This window comes from Thermobia domestica, chromosome 3 (assembly GCF_964235325.1).
Source record: "Thermobia domestica chromosome 3, izTheDome1.hap1.1, whole genome shotgun sequence".
Taxonomy (NCBI): Eukaryota; Metazoa; Arthropoda; class Insecta; order Zygentoma; family Lepismatidae; genus Thermobia; species Thermobia domestica.
Genome location: NC_137456.1, coordinates 148,805,077 through 148,822,532, shown reverse-complemented (window position 1 = coordinate 148,822,532; position 17,456 = coordinate 148,805,077).

Here is a 17,456-nt window from a genome sequence, read left to right as displayed (position 1 = left end):
GGTACAAAATATCCAATATTTTTTCTCTAATTTAATATATATAGTAACGACAGAATAACATATAAATAATAATAATTATATTTATTTGGAATATAATTTACAGGCTTTGATTATAACAGAGTTCTTGATATACCTCAGGTAATCCGTGAAGGTAAGAAGAAAGGTAAGAAACGTATTCGAAGGTAATAAACAGGTTGGGCTAGGTAGTGCCATTTAAATCACTTTTCTTGATTGCTCTCCCCCCAATTTTACATGTCAGAGACGAAAGTGTAAAATATATTGGTTCAAAAGAACTGGTGTAAGTTAGTTGTAAATTTGGGGCCCCGCAGAATGTTCCCAATCGGGAACTGCACCATCTAAGGCCGGCTCTGAGTACAATAAAGTTTCAAAGAGTGATTGAACATATGTGATCCAATATGGCTAAATTAGGATTGCCAGATTTTGTAAACGAAAACCGAGAAGTGCCTTCCTTTTCCAAGTTATTGCTCATAATTTTCCAGTTTATTCTATACACGTTTTACATGAATGAAACCACACACGAGATGTATAAAGAATGTGAAAATGTAACACATGCATCTCTTATTCCGAATTGTTGCGTGGATGTGATTTTCAAGCTTCTTGTTTGTTTAGTAAAACTGTTTAGTTACATAAATCTTCCGTTTTTAGTGAGACATACTAGTAGGCTGATCTTCTAGGTTGAATTGTTTCGGTCTCACGAACGAAAACTGGGATAAACAGGCATCCCGACAGCCTTTTTCGAGACACTTAATTCTTTCATTGAAAACCGGGACATCTAGCAACCCTAGGCTAGATTGTATACTAATAAAATGTGACTTCCAGAGTTCTTTGAATGATAGATATCACCATGACCTCTGGAGTTATCTCATGTAGACGTTGGTGAAATTATCCTAATATCGTAGGAGTAAAAATTTAGTCTTCTAGCCTTTTGGCACTCTACATCATCATTCCTGTCTTTATGCCTCTATGAAGTTTTAAATATACCATAACATCGAATTCAACTATGGTCATCAGTGTAGGACAGGGTAAAGCAGGACTCACTCGACAAGACAACTGACTGCTACTAAGAACGCATGCGACGGTATTTAGACATCAATTAAGTCAGTGGCTTGTATAGTTCAATGATGAAATGTCTCATAAAATTTTGTTAACCAAAAGACGCAGACGCACTCACACACGTGAACCGATCTGATTTGGTGACTCATACATACCCGTAATCCAGGTTGATCTGGACCTACCTGGAGTAACGCGGACATAGTACTCAGAGACGAAGAAACATCTTCATGTACACAGAGTGTATGTATGAGATAATTAACGTAATTAAAAACAATTCTTTCATCTCCTCCTGTCTTTTTCTTATCACTAAATCGATAATGTTCTCACTATTCTGTGTATGTTTATTTCTGTCAAAATATTTCACTGAAATATAACAGCAGGGTTTCTCAAAATAAAAGTAGGTGCGAGTCACAGAAATTAAAACCTACATTCTTCCTAATGAGGGGTTGTCACAATTTAATCGAGTGAACCAGTAAAAAGTGTGTAGAATATAAATTATATTCCTGATTCCAAATAGTGTATAATAAATATTCTTTTTGTAGCCGGTGTCCAATACCACTACATTATTTTTTAGAACAGGAAAACGAATATACATGATACTGTATTTGAAGAAAACAAGTATGATACCTTCGTTAAGAAGTGTTGCACCAGGAATTAACTATGTGCATATTCTAGGTCAAATACTGAGCATTATTAATTCACTATGAAATACTTCATTAATGGCTGAATCACCAGTTTCCACTGGTCACTGAGTCAGGCCAGGTTTGAAAATGAAACCGAGCCCCGAGCAACATTGACTCAAATGTCCCGAGTGTCCCGTCTTATCTTTATTCTAGTTATTGGTCAATGGACTTACAAGAAGGTACGCATATTTTCAGTCCACTATTCAGGTTAACAAACGTATTTCAAACGTGCGGAGAAGTGGCGATTAGAAACATTCGTTTCAGAGATGCTCCAACACTCTGGACAATGCTGTACGGCTTGTAACTACCATGTGGACACGATGTTTATTATTGTGTGCTGTAAGCACGTTGCGTGGAAATATATGACCCGCTCTGGAGAATAATACTCCCGGAAGTACGTTTTTTCGCGCGCTGACCTAGTCAGCTCTTTTACGCACTAAATAGCCAACTGTTTTAAGTTGGTAACAAAATTTATTACCTGGGGTCAAGGTGAAACTAAACGAGCTCTCTGGGGCTTCTAACCCCTTCCTACTACAACTACTACTAGTAGTAGTACAAGTAGTAGTACACCTCCTCCACCTCCTACAACTACTCCTACTAACTCTACTACCACTACTACCATTATTTATTTGAACAAATGTAAGTCAATCATTTTTAAGTATTACTTTTATTTGATCTTAATGAAAAAAAGTCTTATGAAAATTTTAAAAATTATAAAAGTTTCCTTGAACCGGGTTTGAACCCACGCCAAAAGGGATTTCCGCTACTAGCACGCTCGGCAGCAAACGTTTGATATTTGCTATATGTGCGCTACATGGCAAGACATGAATAACGCCAACCAATGAGATTCCTGTTTTTAGTTTCTACTTCCGAGAGTATTACTCTCCCGAGTTAGTCCTGGAAATATTACGATCCCTCTCTTCTATCCGCCACTATCATGCTCTGTACGTACACCAATTTAGCAAGCTATTTAAATGTAGTTACATGTTTATGTTGCGTCTTTTAACGTCGACCCAAGTCGTAGTTAATATTTCTTTCACTTTTCCGTTTCATGTTCCGTAGATGTTTATCAAACATCTGAAAGCAGGGTTCTCTTAGGAGGTTCTTCGCAGAACAGTAATCATTTGTACGTCATATTCTGTCATGTATATACTGCATTTTTGCACGCACTACTATCATTAATTCCTGGTACTGCAACTTCCCCATTATCTAGTAATTAGAAAGAACGTTGTTTTAGACTGAGGTAAGAAGTTGATCTGAAAAGGTGGGGGACAGTAAGTAGCGGCATGACGCCACGCTGTTACCCCAGCCTATCTTTGTCCATTGTAATTTTATAGGAACTGAGGGGACGCCGCTCCTCCTTTTCCGAGGTGGGGCACGACATCCCCCCGCATTCCCTCTCACATTTACCCCTGATTTTAGAGCGAAAGAGAATAATTTAGTTTTAATATTGTTGATCTACTGTACAATTAAAATTCTCTACATGCTTTGCTGTATTGATAAGACACAAGCAGCAGTCATTTCGTCCAATTTGAAAGAGTAAAAATTGTAACGGTATAAGTAAAGTTTTGAAAAAATCGATGTGTTTTTAAATACCTACCTACTACAAGGGTCGTATTTCAAAGGGATGTAAGCAGGATACTGTTTCTTGCAACTGATACCACAGATTAGTATTGTTCTTTTTCTATGAGATTAATCAACTTTAAACTCATTTTTTTTCAAAGATAAAATTTTATGCATTTATTTCCTATTGGTTTTTATCAACTAATTTTACGTTTGCTAGTCCATGCTTCCAATGATATCATGCGAAGTAAATACATTAAAAGAATGTTTCTTATTTCTTGACAGAGCTTTCAAAATGTGATAATGAAAACTCTGAAGAATCCAATTGTGATGAAAAAGATGACGAAAGTTGCCAAACTTGCGGTAAGTTTTATCATTATACGTGGTTATATCACTTTATATCACTTTCAAACTTAAAGAAAGAAAGAGAATATCCTAATATTTCTTTTAAAGCGCGTTTCAGATTTTTTTAATAATTACCGTTTTGAAGTACTGTAAAATAATATATTTACACTTGTATTGCAATTTTAGTAACAGTTAGTACGATACTCCTAAAGTTTTTAGACCTGTATTATCTGTATTACTCACATTTATTCACATTCATCAATTTGTTTAACTACACAGTGCGGCAATTTGACATAGACAATAGAGCTTTAGAGAAATAAAAAAGAGTAAATAAAGAAAATTTCTTTTCTGGGATCATTTACAGTACGAACGTCCTTCATCCATATTTCGTTGCATCCTGACAGTCAGTATATAGAATTATTGCTGGAAATCCTTTTGTGGAATGCTATTGACAACCCTTGTCGTAGCTCTTGATGGCCAATATGTCATCAAAGTACGAACCTTTGAGTGCATACTTCAGTTTAGGAAATACAAAATAGTAGCACTGTGCTAGGACCGGTGAATAGGGAGGTAGGACAACATATAGATCTTTTGGCAATCACAGTCTTGTGACTTGGGGCATTGTCAGGGAGTAGACACAACTGAACATCTCCCCGATACTCGGGCTTCACGCGCGTAACACGTTACATCAACCGCTTCAATACTTTAAGGTAAAATGAGGCATTAAATATTTGTAATACAGGCACTAGCTCCTTACACACAATGTCCTTACTTTAGTAAATGAAATAAAAAAATAACGAAACCTTTATTTTGGTTCTTCGCTGGTGCAGATTTTATGGCTTATGAAGAGTTAGAAAACTTCCACTCTGCACTCTAATATTATGTCGATCACTCATATTGAAAAACCTATGTTCCACCTCCAATAACGATATTTACGGGGAAATTAGGGTCCTTATTGGTTGTAGTAAGTAGTTCTTCGCAGTAATCAACTTTGTGCCTTTGTTGAATATTTGTCAAGGAATGAGGCACCAAAAAGGCCACATACCTTTTTGTTATTGAAATCGTGGATTAGTATTTGCAGCAGAATTTCTTTATTCACGTACGTCTTCTCAGCAAGGACTCTCAGTGTCGAATTTCAGTCTTTCGTGATTATGATCCTCCATTTCTGCACCAATTTTTGTGTTCTCATTGTCCTAGCTATATCCAGATGTTCGCCGTTCTTCAATTCTCTCTCATTCTCCCTTAAACGATAAACAAGTCCCCACGATAAACAAGTGGGGACTTGCAACATTTGATTGGTTTCCGTAGCAGAAAACTTGATGTTCGCTCTTTGTTCTACGAAGACTCATGACATAGCTTAGCAACACCTATCAAGCGTGTCTTCACTGTTCGACTTTTTCCGTTTTGCTTTATGATTGTTATCTCAGAAAATGTCAATCAAACATTCGCAGTTAATGGTTTGTCATCGTAAGGAAAACGGGAACTCCCGTTACGCCTTACAATAATTTACGTATTTTGGTAGCCCTGCTTGAGCAAATATAAATGTAATTAAAATGTTCAATAGAAGGATACAAATAAACTGGAAACAAACAAGTTTCATTGATAAAGAAGGTAAGAGTGCAATGAATTAGGATTCAGGACTTAGAATTAATGATCAGAGGGCAGGGGTAGACTGAGAAACATTGGCCCACCATCAAAATTTTGACCAACATATCATACCATCATAGCTCACAAATCCGAATTTTCGAAAACCTACTGTTATTCACCGGAACAACGTTATACCTAATTAGTAATCACAAGAAAAGGAAGAAAAAGAAACAAAGATAAAGCCGTACATGTAGTAATACAAGTCGATGTGTGCGTAAGAGTCTGTTTTCGTACGCATAATTTACATGGAGATAATTATAGTATGAAATTGTTTCTTCTTCGACAAAAACTTTTTCCGGATCTTATTTTAGTCAATCGGCGGTAATATGATAGTTCTCAAAAAAATTCAGACAAAACATGTACGACTACACTTCAATAGAAAAAACTAAGCGCTCCCACAACCCAAAAGAAGGATAGTTTTATTTAGTAAAGTTAACATTTAAAAAACGGAGAGCAACATTGAACTTACAATAACAATATATACAGAAGTAGCCGGAGAAAAGAATGGGGAGCTGGGCCTCCGAACCATATCCTGCCAAATGTTTTTCGCTTCTTAATGTTTATTAAACTTGTTTAATATTTACAGCCAGGGACGTGAAAAGGAATTCATTTCGGAGGAGAAGGTGTACAATTTCAATACGAGGACAAATTGTATTACAATTTGCAATATCGCCCCTAAATTTATACAAAATTTATAGAAAAATCGAGATTTCAGAAGGGGGTTTGGAACCCCAGGACACGTCCCCTGCCTACAGCGAATGAAGAATTGATTTTAAAATGAAGGTTTTTTTTTCTTACCATCCAATGTAATACTCTATTTTGTCTAACTGGATGTACAGTTGCGAAATTATTGCTATACTACACATTATATAATGGTGACTGAATTTAATTTTCGAACTAGTTTAATTTTCTTCGTGCTTTTCTCATTTCATTTATACCCATAAAAGCCAGTGAAACAAATTGACGTTCATAAATATTTTTTCTTTTTTTATTAATATATTATATGTCCATTTTGTACAACCTATTATTCCAAATTCACGCACTGAGAAGACTAAAACATCTATAAAGAAGCATACCCAACACATCATAATAAATGTATATACAATCTAGCACTAGAAGCTATTGTAACAATCTGCCTAGCATTAGCGATAAAGGTTAATATTTCAAACTTAAATCAACTTCAAATGAAGCTTAGGTGGCCATGCTTTATCAGGACATGCTACAAGGCATCAGAAATATTAAATATTCGCCTGAGTACTTTGACATGTAGACTGCGTAGTAAACAGCAATGCAATACCGGTACTTCGATTCTGTTGCTCATTGTACACATATGGGAGAGAAATAGTATCTTGCATAGATGTTCTCTACTTCTTGTAGTTACTGCATTTATTTTGTTAAATAAATAAACAAATAAAATTGTATTTATGAATGTATCTGCAAGCCTACCAACATAAAGTTCGTAAGGCAAAACGGGAAAATGCACATCAAAATATCTTGTTCAGTGATAGGCAAATTTCCGGGAAGATATTTTTCGGGAATTTTCCCTGGGAAGATTTCCGGGAAGATTCCAAAAAAATGAATTTTCCGGAATGTATGTACAATCACAAAGAAAATAGATTCTATTACTATATTATAATTTCAAAGTTAAATTCGTTGATTTTTTCATTATCGTAAATTATTTCTGTTGTCTAAAAAAGGTTCTTTGAATGGTGTATTCTGAACGTTATTATGCTATTTTGTTAATATTGTATTATGTTTAGAGAGTACATATAAATGTATGTTTGCTTACCATGTGCTCTATGCAAGTAAATATGTGGAGAAATGATATAGTGCGTCCACATATTTTACACCATTACACTGTTTCAATTTATGTAAGTGCATTTTCTAAATTATGACCCTACTATTTGCTATTATAAACATATTATATTTTTGAATGTTCTAAACAAATTAAGTTGGGTAACTACCAGAAGATACATGTATTAACATTTAAGAATACATATTTATGTTCACAATATTTGCAAGGTATTTACTTATCTTTTTTTAATTTTGTACGTAACATTGCCACACACAATCCTTCTTCCTACCTATTTCTCGAAATTTGATGGGTTAATTCACACGTGAGAGAAGTTACATTATCTCTTCAGAAATTTAAAAAAAATAAAATCTTTGAGTTTTACGTCTCACGATTTTGCCGGCTAGGTTAAAGGAGACAGTCATTATGAGAAATAAGTGATATGATGGAATGAAGAAAGTGTGAGTAAATGTGAGAACCCCGATAAAACCCACGCACACGGTGTTTGTCCACCACAAAGTTCACTTGGCGAAAGCAGGGTTTGAACGCGAGACCCCATGAACCTGAGTTGAACGATCTACCACTGACCCACCGTGGCTCATTCAGAAATTTGAGTAAGAGAGAGAGAAAAGAGACAAACGTCTATTACTAACGGTGGTTCAGGGTTTATTAATAGTACTTCATCTGTATTTCTAAATAACTTCTACATAACTTTACAAACTGGTTCCTTTTCACCTTTTGCAAATTAGTATTTTGCTACTTTTTAGTGCAAATGGAAATGGGACAAAAAATCATTATTAGTTATATGAAGTATATTCAACGAATTTTAATTATTTAGCCTTACATTTTTTTTAAAACATAGAAGTAAATCCTAATAAAAGAAAATAATGCAGTTTGTCATATGGTTTTTATAATTTGGAAGATAAAGTAAAGAAATGGAAATAAAATGTATATGCCAGTAAAAAAAAAACTCGGGAATATTCCCGTTTTTTCCTTCCTACCAGGACTATTTCCACTGCCCATTTACTAATCCGTTTCCGCCTTACATAAAGATGGAAAGTGATAACAGGATATATATAGAAGTTTCATTGCTAGATTTCATAAGTCGAAACGGGAAAAGGCGAACAGGGCAGGAATCCATATCAAGCATACACCACACCCACACACGTAACTTTTAATCAAGATCAATGTATTTGGTATTAGTTAAACATGAAACATTCCTCCTTTGTTTGCACCATAGATCACTAGGAGAGTTGCGCCATATGTTGAGAAGAAATCAGTCTTGAATTCAAGCTGCCGCACTCTGTAATTTTATACAATTGCCATATGATACCATTTCAACGGGTTTTTGGCTTCAAATATATGTTACTTTATCAGGCAGTATTAAATACCCCATATGAATACGAAGGTAATCCTATTCGCTTACAGCAATTACCAGAAAATAGGAATAGACCGCAAGAAAATCTTTACAAATGTTATAAATCGGCAACAAAATTTTTTGACAAGTGACATCCGAAACCTGTTTTTAAAGAAGGAGAAAGAGTTTGTATATTAGACACTACAAGGAAGAAGGGTCACGCCAAAGCATTCAGTGGAAAGTTCATTGGTCCAGGCACAATTGAACGAGTGGAAAATCGAAATTCGTATTTTGTTAAGTATAAGACCGCCCGAGGATCTTACAAGATAGACAGCATAGCAGTCTAAAGATTGAAGGAGTTTTGTGAGAAGGAAAACTCGGAAGAGGAAAACCACCTTCAAGACTCCGACGAAGAGATACCTATTAACGTCTGCACGGAAGACCATACGGTGAGGTAGAAGAAGACGGGACGCGAAGACCATCAAGGAGCACCAACTGAAGATATTTTCAACCCCAGGAGAGAATGTTTAGAAGAAGAAGTTTTCATCCCTTCTCTTCTTATCAAAGATGTTGTGATTGCCGAAAATCTACTGACTTGGGCAACCATAGGGAGGAATTCCTCAGAAGAAAAACCGAAATTTGCTTGTAATACTGCCACCAATCAGAAGATTAGTATTTATAAAGGTAATATAGTGGATATAAAAGCAGATGAATTAGTAAATCCGAGGAATGAAACTTTAACTCCTTTAGGTGGTGCAGATAAAGCAATTCAAGACGCAGCTGGATCTCAGTATTTAGAAGAGTGTTTGACTATCATCATTGAAGCCAGGAGGAGCTAAAATTGCCAATGGTTATCGCTTACCAGCTAATTATGTAATTATGACATGTAGAACACGGAATTCAGACAAGAAGATTTTACGAGAGACATATAAAAAATGTTTTAAAGTAATGTTGGAGAATGATCATTCTACAAATGTGCTACCTAACATTTCGACTGGAGCATTTAAATTTCCAAAGTTAGAAGCTGCCAAAATTGCCTTGACTGCAACAAGAATATTTTTAGAGGAACACCTTGATGACGCAGACCGTGTCGTATTTTGTGTCTATGATAGAGAGAATTGGGACATTTATCAGCGATTACTCCTCACATATTTACCCATTGATTAACAGTCTGTTAGTCCGTCTGTCCGCACGTAGCATCCATTACGTAGCGTAGATTACTTTTCTTGAAGATTGGATTGTGGATAGGAACATCTAGTAGATGGATGATGAACTTTCTTTTAGCACTGGCCACACGTAGAAGTTAGTTTATCTTGGTTTTGAATTGTGCATCCAAATCCACCGGTGGAACACTTTGGAACTTGGAATACTTGGAATTTTGGAACACGTTGGTATCTTCAAGACTTGTAATATTCTTTTCCATTGGACAACGTACGACTACAAAAGTTTCTTTTTTTAAATGTGAGTATGTGAAGAATGAAGAAAATCAACGACACGCATATGGATAGATATTTCGATGGATACATTAAGAAGATGTAAGAAGATTGAAGTCAAGGTTGCAAGAACCATGATTTATCCCTTCAGATGTCCAGGATTCGATGCCATGATTGATGTCCAGCATTCGATGCGCGAAGAGGGCAAGATTTAAGAAGAAAGAAGATGAAGAAAAGAAGAATTTATATGTTAGTTAGGGTTGTAGGTTACATGTGGTTAATAGTTCTGTCGTGCTGATTTCATGTAGTTTGATTACAGCCAGTATATGGGGCTATAACCATATCTTGGAATTCCTTTCCAGTCTACGGACGCTTCAAGCCCAAATAACTTAAAGCTCATTTTTTTTCAAACTGAAATCAGTACCCTTCTTGTGCAGTCTAACATTACTAACTTTGGTTAGCTAGATAGTATTACAACGTTTTTTTTCTTCTCGCTTATTTGATATTGAAGTTATTTTCTGCATTAGAGGAGCATACACACACACACACACACATGTATATATATATAAAGGTCTACATTGGATTTTGCTTTATCTATGAAATATTTATTTATTTGATTATGATTTTTTTTATTATACGAATCTAAGTTTTGAAAATCTGTATTGGTAATAATTAAATATAGTATTATTCCTAGCTTTCACTTCCCTTGCCTGAGCACTAACGGAACGCCACACTAACATTTTAAAACACATGCCACTCACAATGATATTATGCAAGCACTAATGTTTCTTTTTCTTTTTCTGACTTTCCATTTTTCCAGAGACGGTGTAGTTACACATTCAAGGTACCCTAGTTAACTACATAAACTGTCTCAGAAAAACATACTCAGCAGTTTGGGATGGATGATTAATTCCAAACAAACAATATGTTATACAAAGAACTCTATTTCTTCAACAAACACTTTTTTGGGAATCTCATCGATATTCTTTTAAATTTATCTTTTTGTACTACGGAAAAATTAAATTTTCGTGTATTTCCAGTTTCGAGGAGGGTGTGTGAAGTATTTGGTCTAGGAATTAATTCGTGCGGGTGGACAAGAGATGGCGCAACGAACGGAGCGTCCCACAGTTCCGTGTATCCACACATGTGTTGCAAACCCCTGTCATCGCGTATCGTTCGTAGTATAGGGCAGTGGATTAAAGCGTCAACAACACCAGTTTGTAGTTAAGTGAACATGGCGCAATTTGTGCCTGATAAAGTGTTTTTGCGGGGTGTCCTGCTGCATTACTTTAACATGCAGAAAAGTGCGACTGAAAGTCATCGTATTTTGGTGGACGTGTATGGTGACCATGCTCTAGCTGAGCGAACGTGTCAGAAGTGGTTTGCACGGTTTAGAAGTGGTGATTTCGGCTTGGCAGACCAAGAGCGAGCTGGACAGCCCAAAAAATTTCAAGACGAAGAATTGACAGCATTGCTCGAGCAGGATTCGTGTCAAACGCAGGAACAACTTGCAGCAGCATTAGGCGTTGATCAAACAACAGTCTCCAAAAGCTTGAAAGCCATGGGAATGATTCAAAAGATGTCACATTGGGTTCCACATGAATTGAAAGACAGAGACGTTGAAAGACGAAAAACCATTTGCGAATTGCTGCTTCAACGACAGAGCAGAAAGGGGTTTCTGCATCGAATTATTACGGGTGATGAGAAGTGGATCCATTACGAGAACCCTAAACGAAAAAGAAGGCCTGAGTGAAACCAGGTGAACCAGGTCCATCACAACCAAAACGAGATATTCACTGTGCAAAGGTTATGCTGTGCATCTGGTGGGATATGAAAGGTGTGGTGTACTATGAGCTGCTGCAACCGGGTGAAACTATGAATGGAGAACGTTATCGACGACAATTAATGCGTTTGAAGCAAGCTCTGGCCAGAACACGACCAGAATGGGAGAACAGACATGATAAACTTATTGTTCAACATGATAACGCTCGCCCACATGTCGCAAAACCGGTCAAAACCTATTTAGAAAATGTCGGATGGGAAGTTTTACCCCACCCGCCATATTCACCAGACGTTGCTCCTTCGGACTACTACTTGTTTGATTGCATGAACAACGATTTGATTGGACAGCGGTTTACTTCTTCAGAAGATATCGAAACATGGGTCTCTGACTTGGTCGCTTCCAAGGATGAGGACTTCTTTCGCCACGGAATCCGTACATTGCCTGACAGATGGGCGAAAGTGGTGGCTAGCGATGGACACTATTTTTCTTAAGATATTTATGTATTTTGTGTTTGTACTACAGCTTCAATGTGTGCGTACCAACCGCACGAATTAATTCCTAGACCAAATAGCTGTGTATCAGATGTGAATATACCATGAGATAACTGTGTAAACTCCTAACTTAATTTGCTAAATTCAATTATTTTATTAAATCACATTATTAACGACAGAATCATGAACTCTTGAAAATCCAAACAAATAAAAACTTTGACCAAGATTGTACATTAACAGACAGTCTTTGTAAACGCATATTTGTTAATAAACAAGACTAGTTTCCTTATTGCATTTCTGCATACCTTCAAGCATATCCTGATACTGCCCCATTCACTGAACTCCGAAGTCATTGTTCTTCAGCCGAACAAAACCAAGGAGGATACATCAACAATGAATATTCGCCACGAAGTTGAGGAAAGTGGAGGGTCATCGGAGACAACCAGATTCCACCATTGGAGGACGGCCGACTCCATGTCTAAAGAATACCATTCTGCCAGTTCATCGCCGCAGACACTTTTGAGTTTGTCAGAAGAGTAGTGAAATGAAGGTGAAGAAGAATATTATCGCAGAGACGTATCAGAGAGAGAGAGAGAGTTCGACGCCCCTAGCAGTCCAGCAGGATTGAGTTCCAGTTGTTGGCTGATACAGAACATCCAGGTTCCTCCACGGGAAACCCTTCATCGTTCCAGATCACGAGGATCACGCCACTCTCGTTGGAATTATCAGGCTAGTGCTCATTCCCATTTCTTAATTATATCCTTTCTCTTTCTCGCCTGTTTCCAAAAATAGTAATATTTCAAAATTAGAAACATTTAAATTCAACCACAATTTTACAGTTAAGCACCTAGTTGTGTATCACTTTCATCCCCATTTGGTTGCATTCATTTAATAAGTATTGTGAGCTACAACTGATGGCACAGCATCGGCACAAATTGGTTCATTTCTACATTACTTTACAAACTGGTTTCTTTTCACCATTTGCAAATTAGTATTTTGCTACTTTTTAGTGCAAATGGAAATGGGACAAAAACTTATTATTAGTTATATGAAGTACAGTGAACGAAATTTAATTTTTTAACCTCCCATTTTTTTCAAACATACAAGTAAATCCTAATAAAAGAAAATAAAGTAATTAGTCATATGGCTTACTAGTTCCTTTACTAGTTCCATTCCGCCTTACATGAAGATGGAAAGTGATAACAGGGTATACATGGAATTTTCATTTCTGGAGGTCATAAGGCGAAACAGGAAATGGCGAACAGGGCAGGAATCCCTATCAAACATACACCACACCCACACACGTAACTTTTAATCAAGATCAATGTACTTAGTTAAACATGAAACATTCCTTCTTTTGTTTCCACCATAGATCACTAGGAAGGTTCCGCCATATGTTGAGAAAAAATAAGTCCTGTATTCAAACAGCCGCACTGTGTATTTTATACAGTTATCATATTATACCTCGGTTTTACATTATATTATTAGTATAAGTGCTTCTGAGATTTTTTCCACTTTTCGAGTTGCAATTACGTGTGTCTTCTAACACAAGAACAATCTTATAATTTGTCAAGGAACGTAATTTTTAGGTAATATATGAACCTCAAAATTTGTCTTATCCATTTCGCTTAAATTCGAGTAATCTCTCAAAACGTGCAGAGAAGCTCTATATGCACACGCCCTATACACGCGAATACCATATTTGAACTGGCTTTTTAGTAAGAAATATTAACCTTTTAAACAAAATTCTATTTCAGTAGAATAGTTAAATGAAACATATAAGAAGCGATATATTACTCAATTTCGGTAAAAAAAAAAAAAAAAAAAAAAAACTTTTGGTACTAGGCGCTTCAAACCTGCAATATCATGTAAAACATATCGAGGATAGTATACTATACGTCATAGCAGATAAACGTGTGCAGTAGTTCAGATATAGACATCGGAATGAGAATAACTAATAGAAGATAGATTGAAACTAAGCATGATTATAATAATGATCGAAGTACATATGAACTTTATGATGAAGAAAATTACTTGAACTATAAAATTATGGAAATAGAAGAAAGTAAGAAAATTAAATTTGAAAGTAAGAAAAATTATTTGTAGAATTCAAAATAGTAGATTTTCTAAATAGTTTCGGCCCATATTAAATTCAGTTTATGGCGGGAATGAAACATCTTTGATGATGTAGGGAATGATCAGATAAGCAGAAGCAGGATACTCCTTTGAAGATAAACATGGTAAACAAGGAGACTGAAATACGTTGAGTGGAATTCATGATTGAAGTTTTGTCTTTTCTGAAGACTAAATAAACTATAATGAATGCAAACAAAAGTAAAATTTCTTGTTTGATATGATTCCAGACCAAGTAAGCGGAGCGAGATACTCTATTTTACCGAATCACTAGATACTAAAACATTTAATAAAAGACTCAAACGAATATTGATAAACTACTTTTAAATCGTTACTGAACTAAAGTCCAATGAATTCATGATTTTTGTAATGAGTATTTACTTCATATTCTAGTCAATTTAAAAAGAAATGCAATGTGTTCCCAGAAAGCTAGAGAGTTGTATGTTAATCTACGCAATGAATTTTTATTCATTTACAGAAAACATAAATCAAATTGTTTCATCTAGTAATCAAGACTGGGGTTACGTAGCAGTACGTCCTGGAGCACACATGTTCTATTGGTTGCATTACACAACAGCAACAACGAATTACGCAAAACGTCCTCTAGTTATATGGCTTCAAGGAGGGCCCGGGAAGTCGGGAACTGGTTATGGGAGTTTCTTGGAAATAGGTCCTTTCGGTGTTAATTGTAAACCTAATAAACATACCTGGGTAAGTTACTAGATCGCTCTATCATATTGTGTTTATTCCCAATATATTCTAACTTGTTAACTTGGCTAACTCCTACCATGCCCTCATCTTTATCATACCTCTACTTTTTTAAGAGGATATACACTACTTATTACTCTATAAATTGGCCATCGGTCCATTTTGGAAATTGAAGTTGCCCACATTGAAGACATATCAGTCTCATGCTGTTAGTGTTTAACTTACCTCTGTATTGGGAAAAGATTGGATGTCAGGATATCCAGCAGTACACTGAAAAAAACAATCTAAGATTTAAAGAGACTTCTAGGATATTGCGCTTTCTGGTAGGAAAAGCATGAAAAGACTAGATTGCTACACCCTGGGATGGTAGCGTCATACTTAAATACAATTGAAACATCCGAATTTAGGGTATTGCCAAATGTTGCAAGACACATGATTTCCGAGCTCTAGCATGTTAAATGCGAGTGGTTCACTTATATTTAAGTAATACGCTATTGCCCAATGGCATTAGTAGTAGTATGGGCCAAACCCTATCTAACTTTTAATTATCCTCAATGAGGGGCCCCAAAGCCCGGGGTCAATGACGTAGGGGTAAATAGGACCAACCCTCTAAATTTTGGCAGGGGTACCATGGCCCACCCCTAAATTTTGGCAGGAGTACATAGGACCACCCCCATTTCCTATCATAAGACATTGGTACATTAATGCACCCTTTAAAAATTTGAGAGGGGTATTTTGGCTCATCCACTCTGTTTTAGAAATTGTTTAATAGAAGCATTTGGTATCATAGTACAGGACTTTAATATGTATCACTATAAATTTGAATGGTCCACCTCGTTCCCTTTCATGGGTAAAGAACTACCAAAATTCAAATTTCGGAGGTTACTAACCCCTATTTAGCACATTACATGGGTATGTACAGAAGTTTATTACCTTCATATGTTTATGTTCCCTTTTAAATTCGGGAATTATCAAATAAGAAAATTCGGTAAACATTTTCTAGGACCCATTGTAGATGTTGCTATTCCTCTTATGGCCAAATATTCAAAATTTAAATGTTATTGAGCTATTTTTGATACGGCTTTATTATTGAATAAGTAGAGGATTTATTACTTTTTCATAAGACAAACGTGTATTTGTGTACCAATATTAAATTTTGGGATGGGTACATTTCTTATTGTCATATCAATAATTAGTAATTGTTCTTAAAATTGGATAGTAACTCATTCATTGGGTAAATCATTGTGAAATATTAGTATGATCACGTGATCAGTTATTGACCTATGATGGAATTAGGAGTCCAGGACATTGGTACATTGAAGCTTTGTAGGATAATTTGAGAATTGTCAAATGAAATTGCGTCATTGGTTTTGATTATTCCAGCCTATGGACCAAATATAAACGTAATCAATACGATGTACCACGTGATTGACCTTGATGAGGTAGTGTACAGGGATTCATTTCCTTTGTTGTGGTACTTCTTAAGTTTGAGTACACACTTGCAGAAAACAATTGGTTCTACTCAGGTAAACAATTGATGGACATTATTGGCCTTATTGAACATATAATAATATGATTAATTCTAAGACATAGGTATATCGAGAGAAGTATTCTTTAAATTTGGGAATTGTGATAAACAAAATTTTAGTATGAGGCGTGAAAATTTGAAACAATACTTTGAACTTTAGTCATAGCTCATAGTCTAACATCATTTGTGTGTGAATGATTGGACCTTGAGCTTTAGAAATGTGATAGCTAACCTTATTGAATCTTATGACTCATAGTCTTAAGAGAATACATGCTACAACACTGAAATTTAGTCACAAGGTGATGTAATCTGACACTGGCAAAGTTATTGTTGATGCAATTTGATTGGTTGATCACTATCTTTCGTGCAATCTGATTGGCTGATCCCTATCTTTCGTGCAATCTGATTGGTTGATGATTTTCAAATCTTTGATGCATTCAGTTTTGTCTTAACATTTAAAAAGTTTTTGAAATTTTTGTTTGAAACTTTGGTTTGACATTTTTTCGTTTGATATTTTTAATTTAAAAATTTGTTTTCGAAATTTTTGTTTGAATTTTTTAAATTTTTTTTTCAAATTTTTTTCTTTGAAACTTTTTGTTTGTAATTTCTTTTTGTTTCAAAATTTTGAAATCTTTTTGTTTGAAATTTTTGTTTAACATTTTTTCGTTTCAAAACTGAAATTTCGAAACAAAAATTTGCAAACGAAAAAAATTTCAAACCAAAGTCTCTTCTAAGCAGTTCCAGTTCTTGACTAATGAGTGCACAAACTTAAAAATTTGAAACCAAAATTTTACAAACAAAAATTTCGAAACAAAAATGTTAAAAGAAAAATTTTAGAGAAAAAATCGAACATTTTTTTAAACTAAAATTTCAAACAAAAATTTCAGTTTTGAAACGAAAAAACTTCAAAAAAACTTTC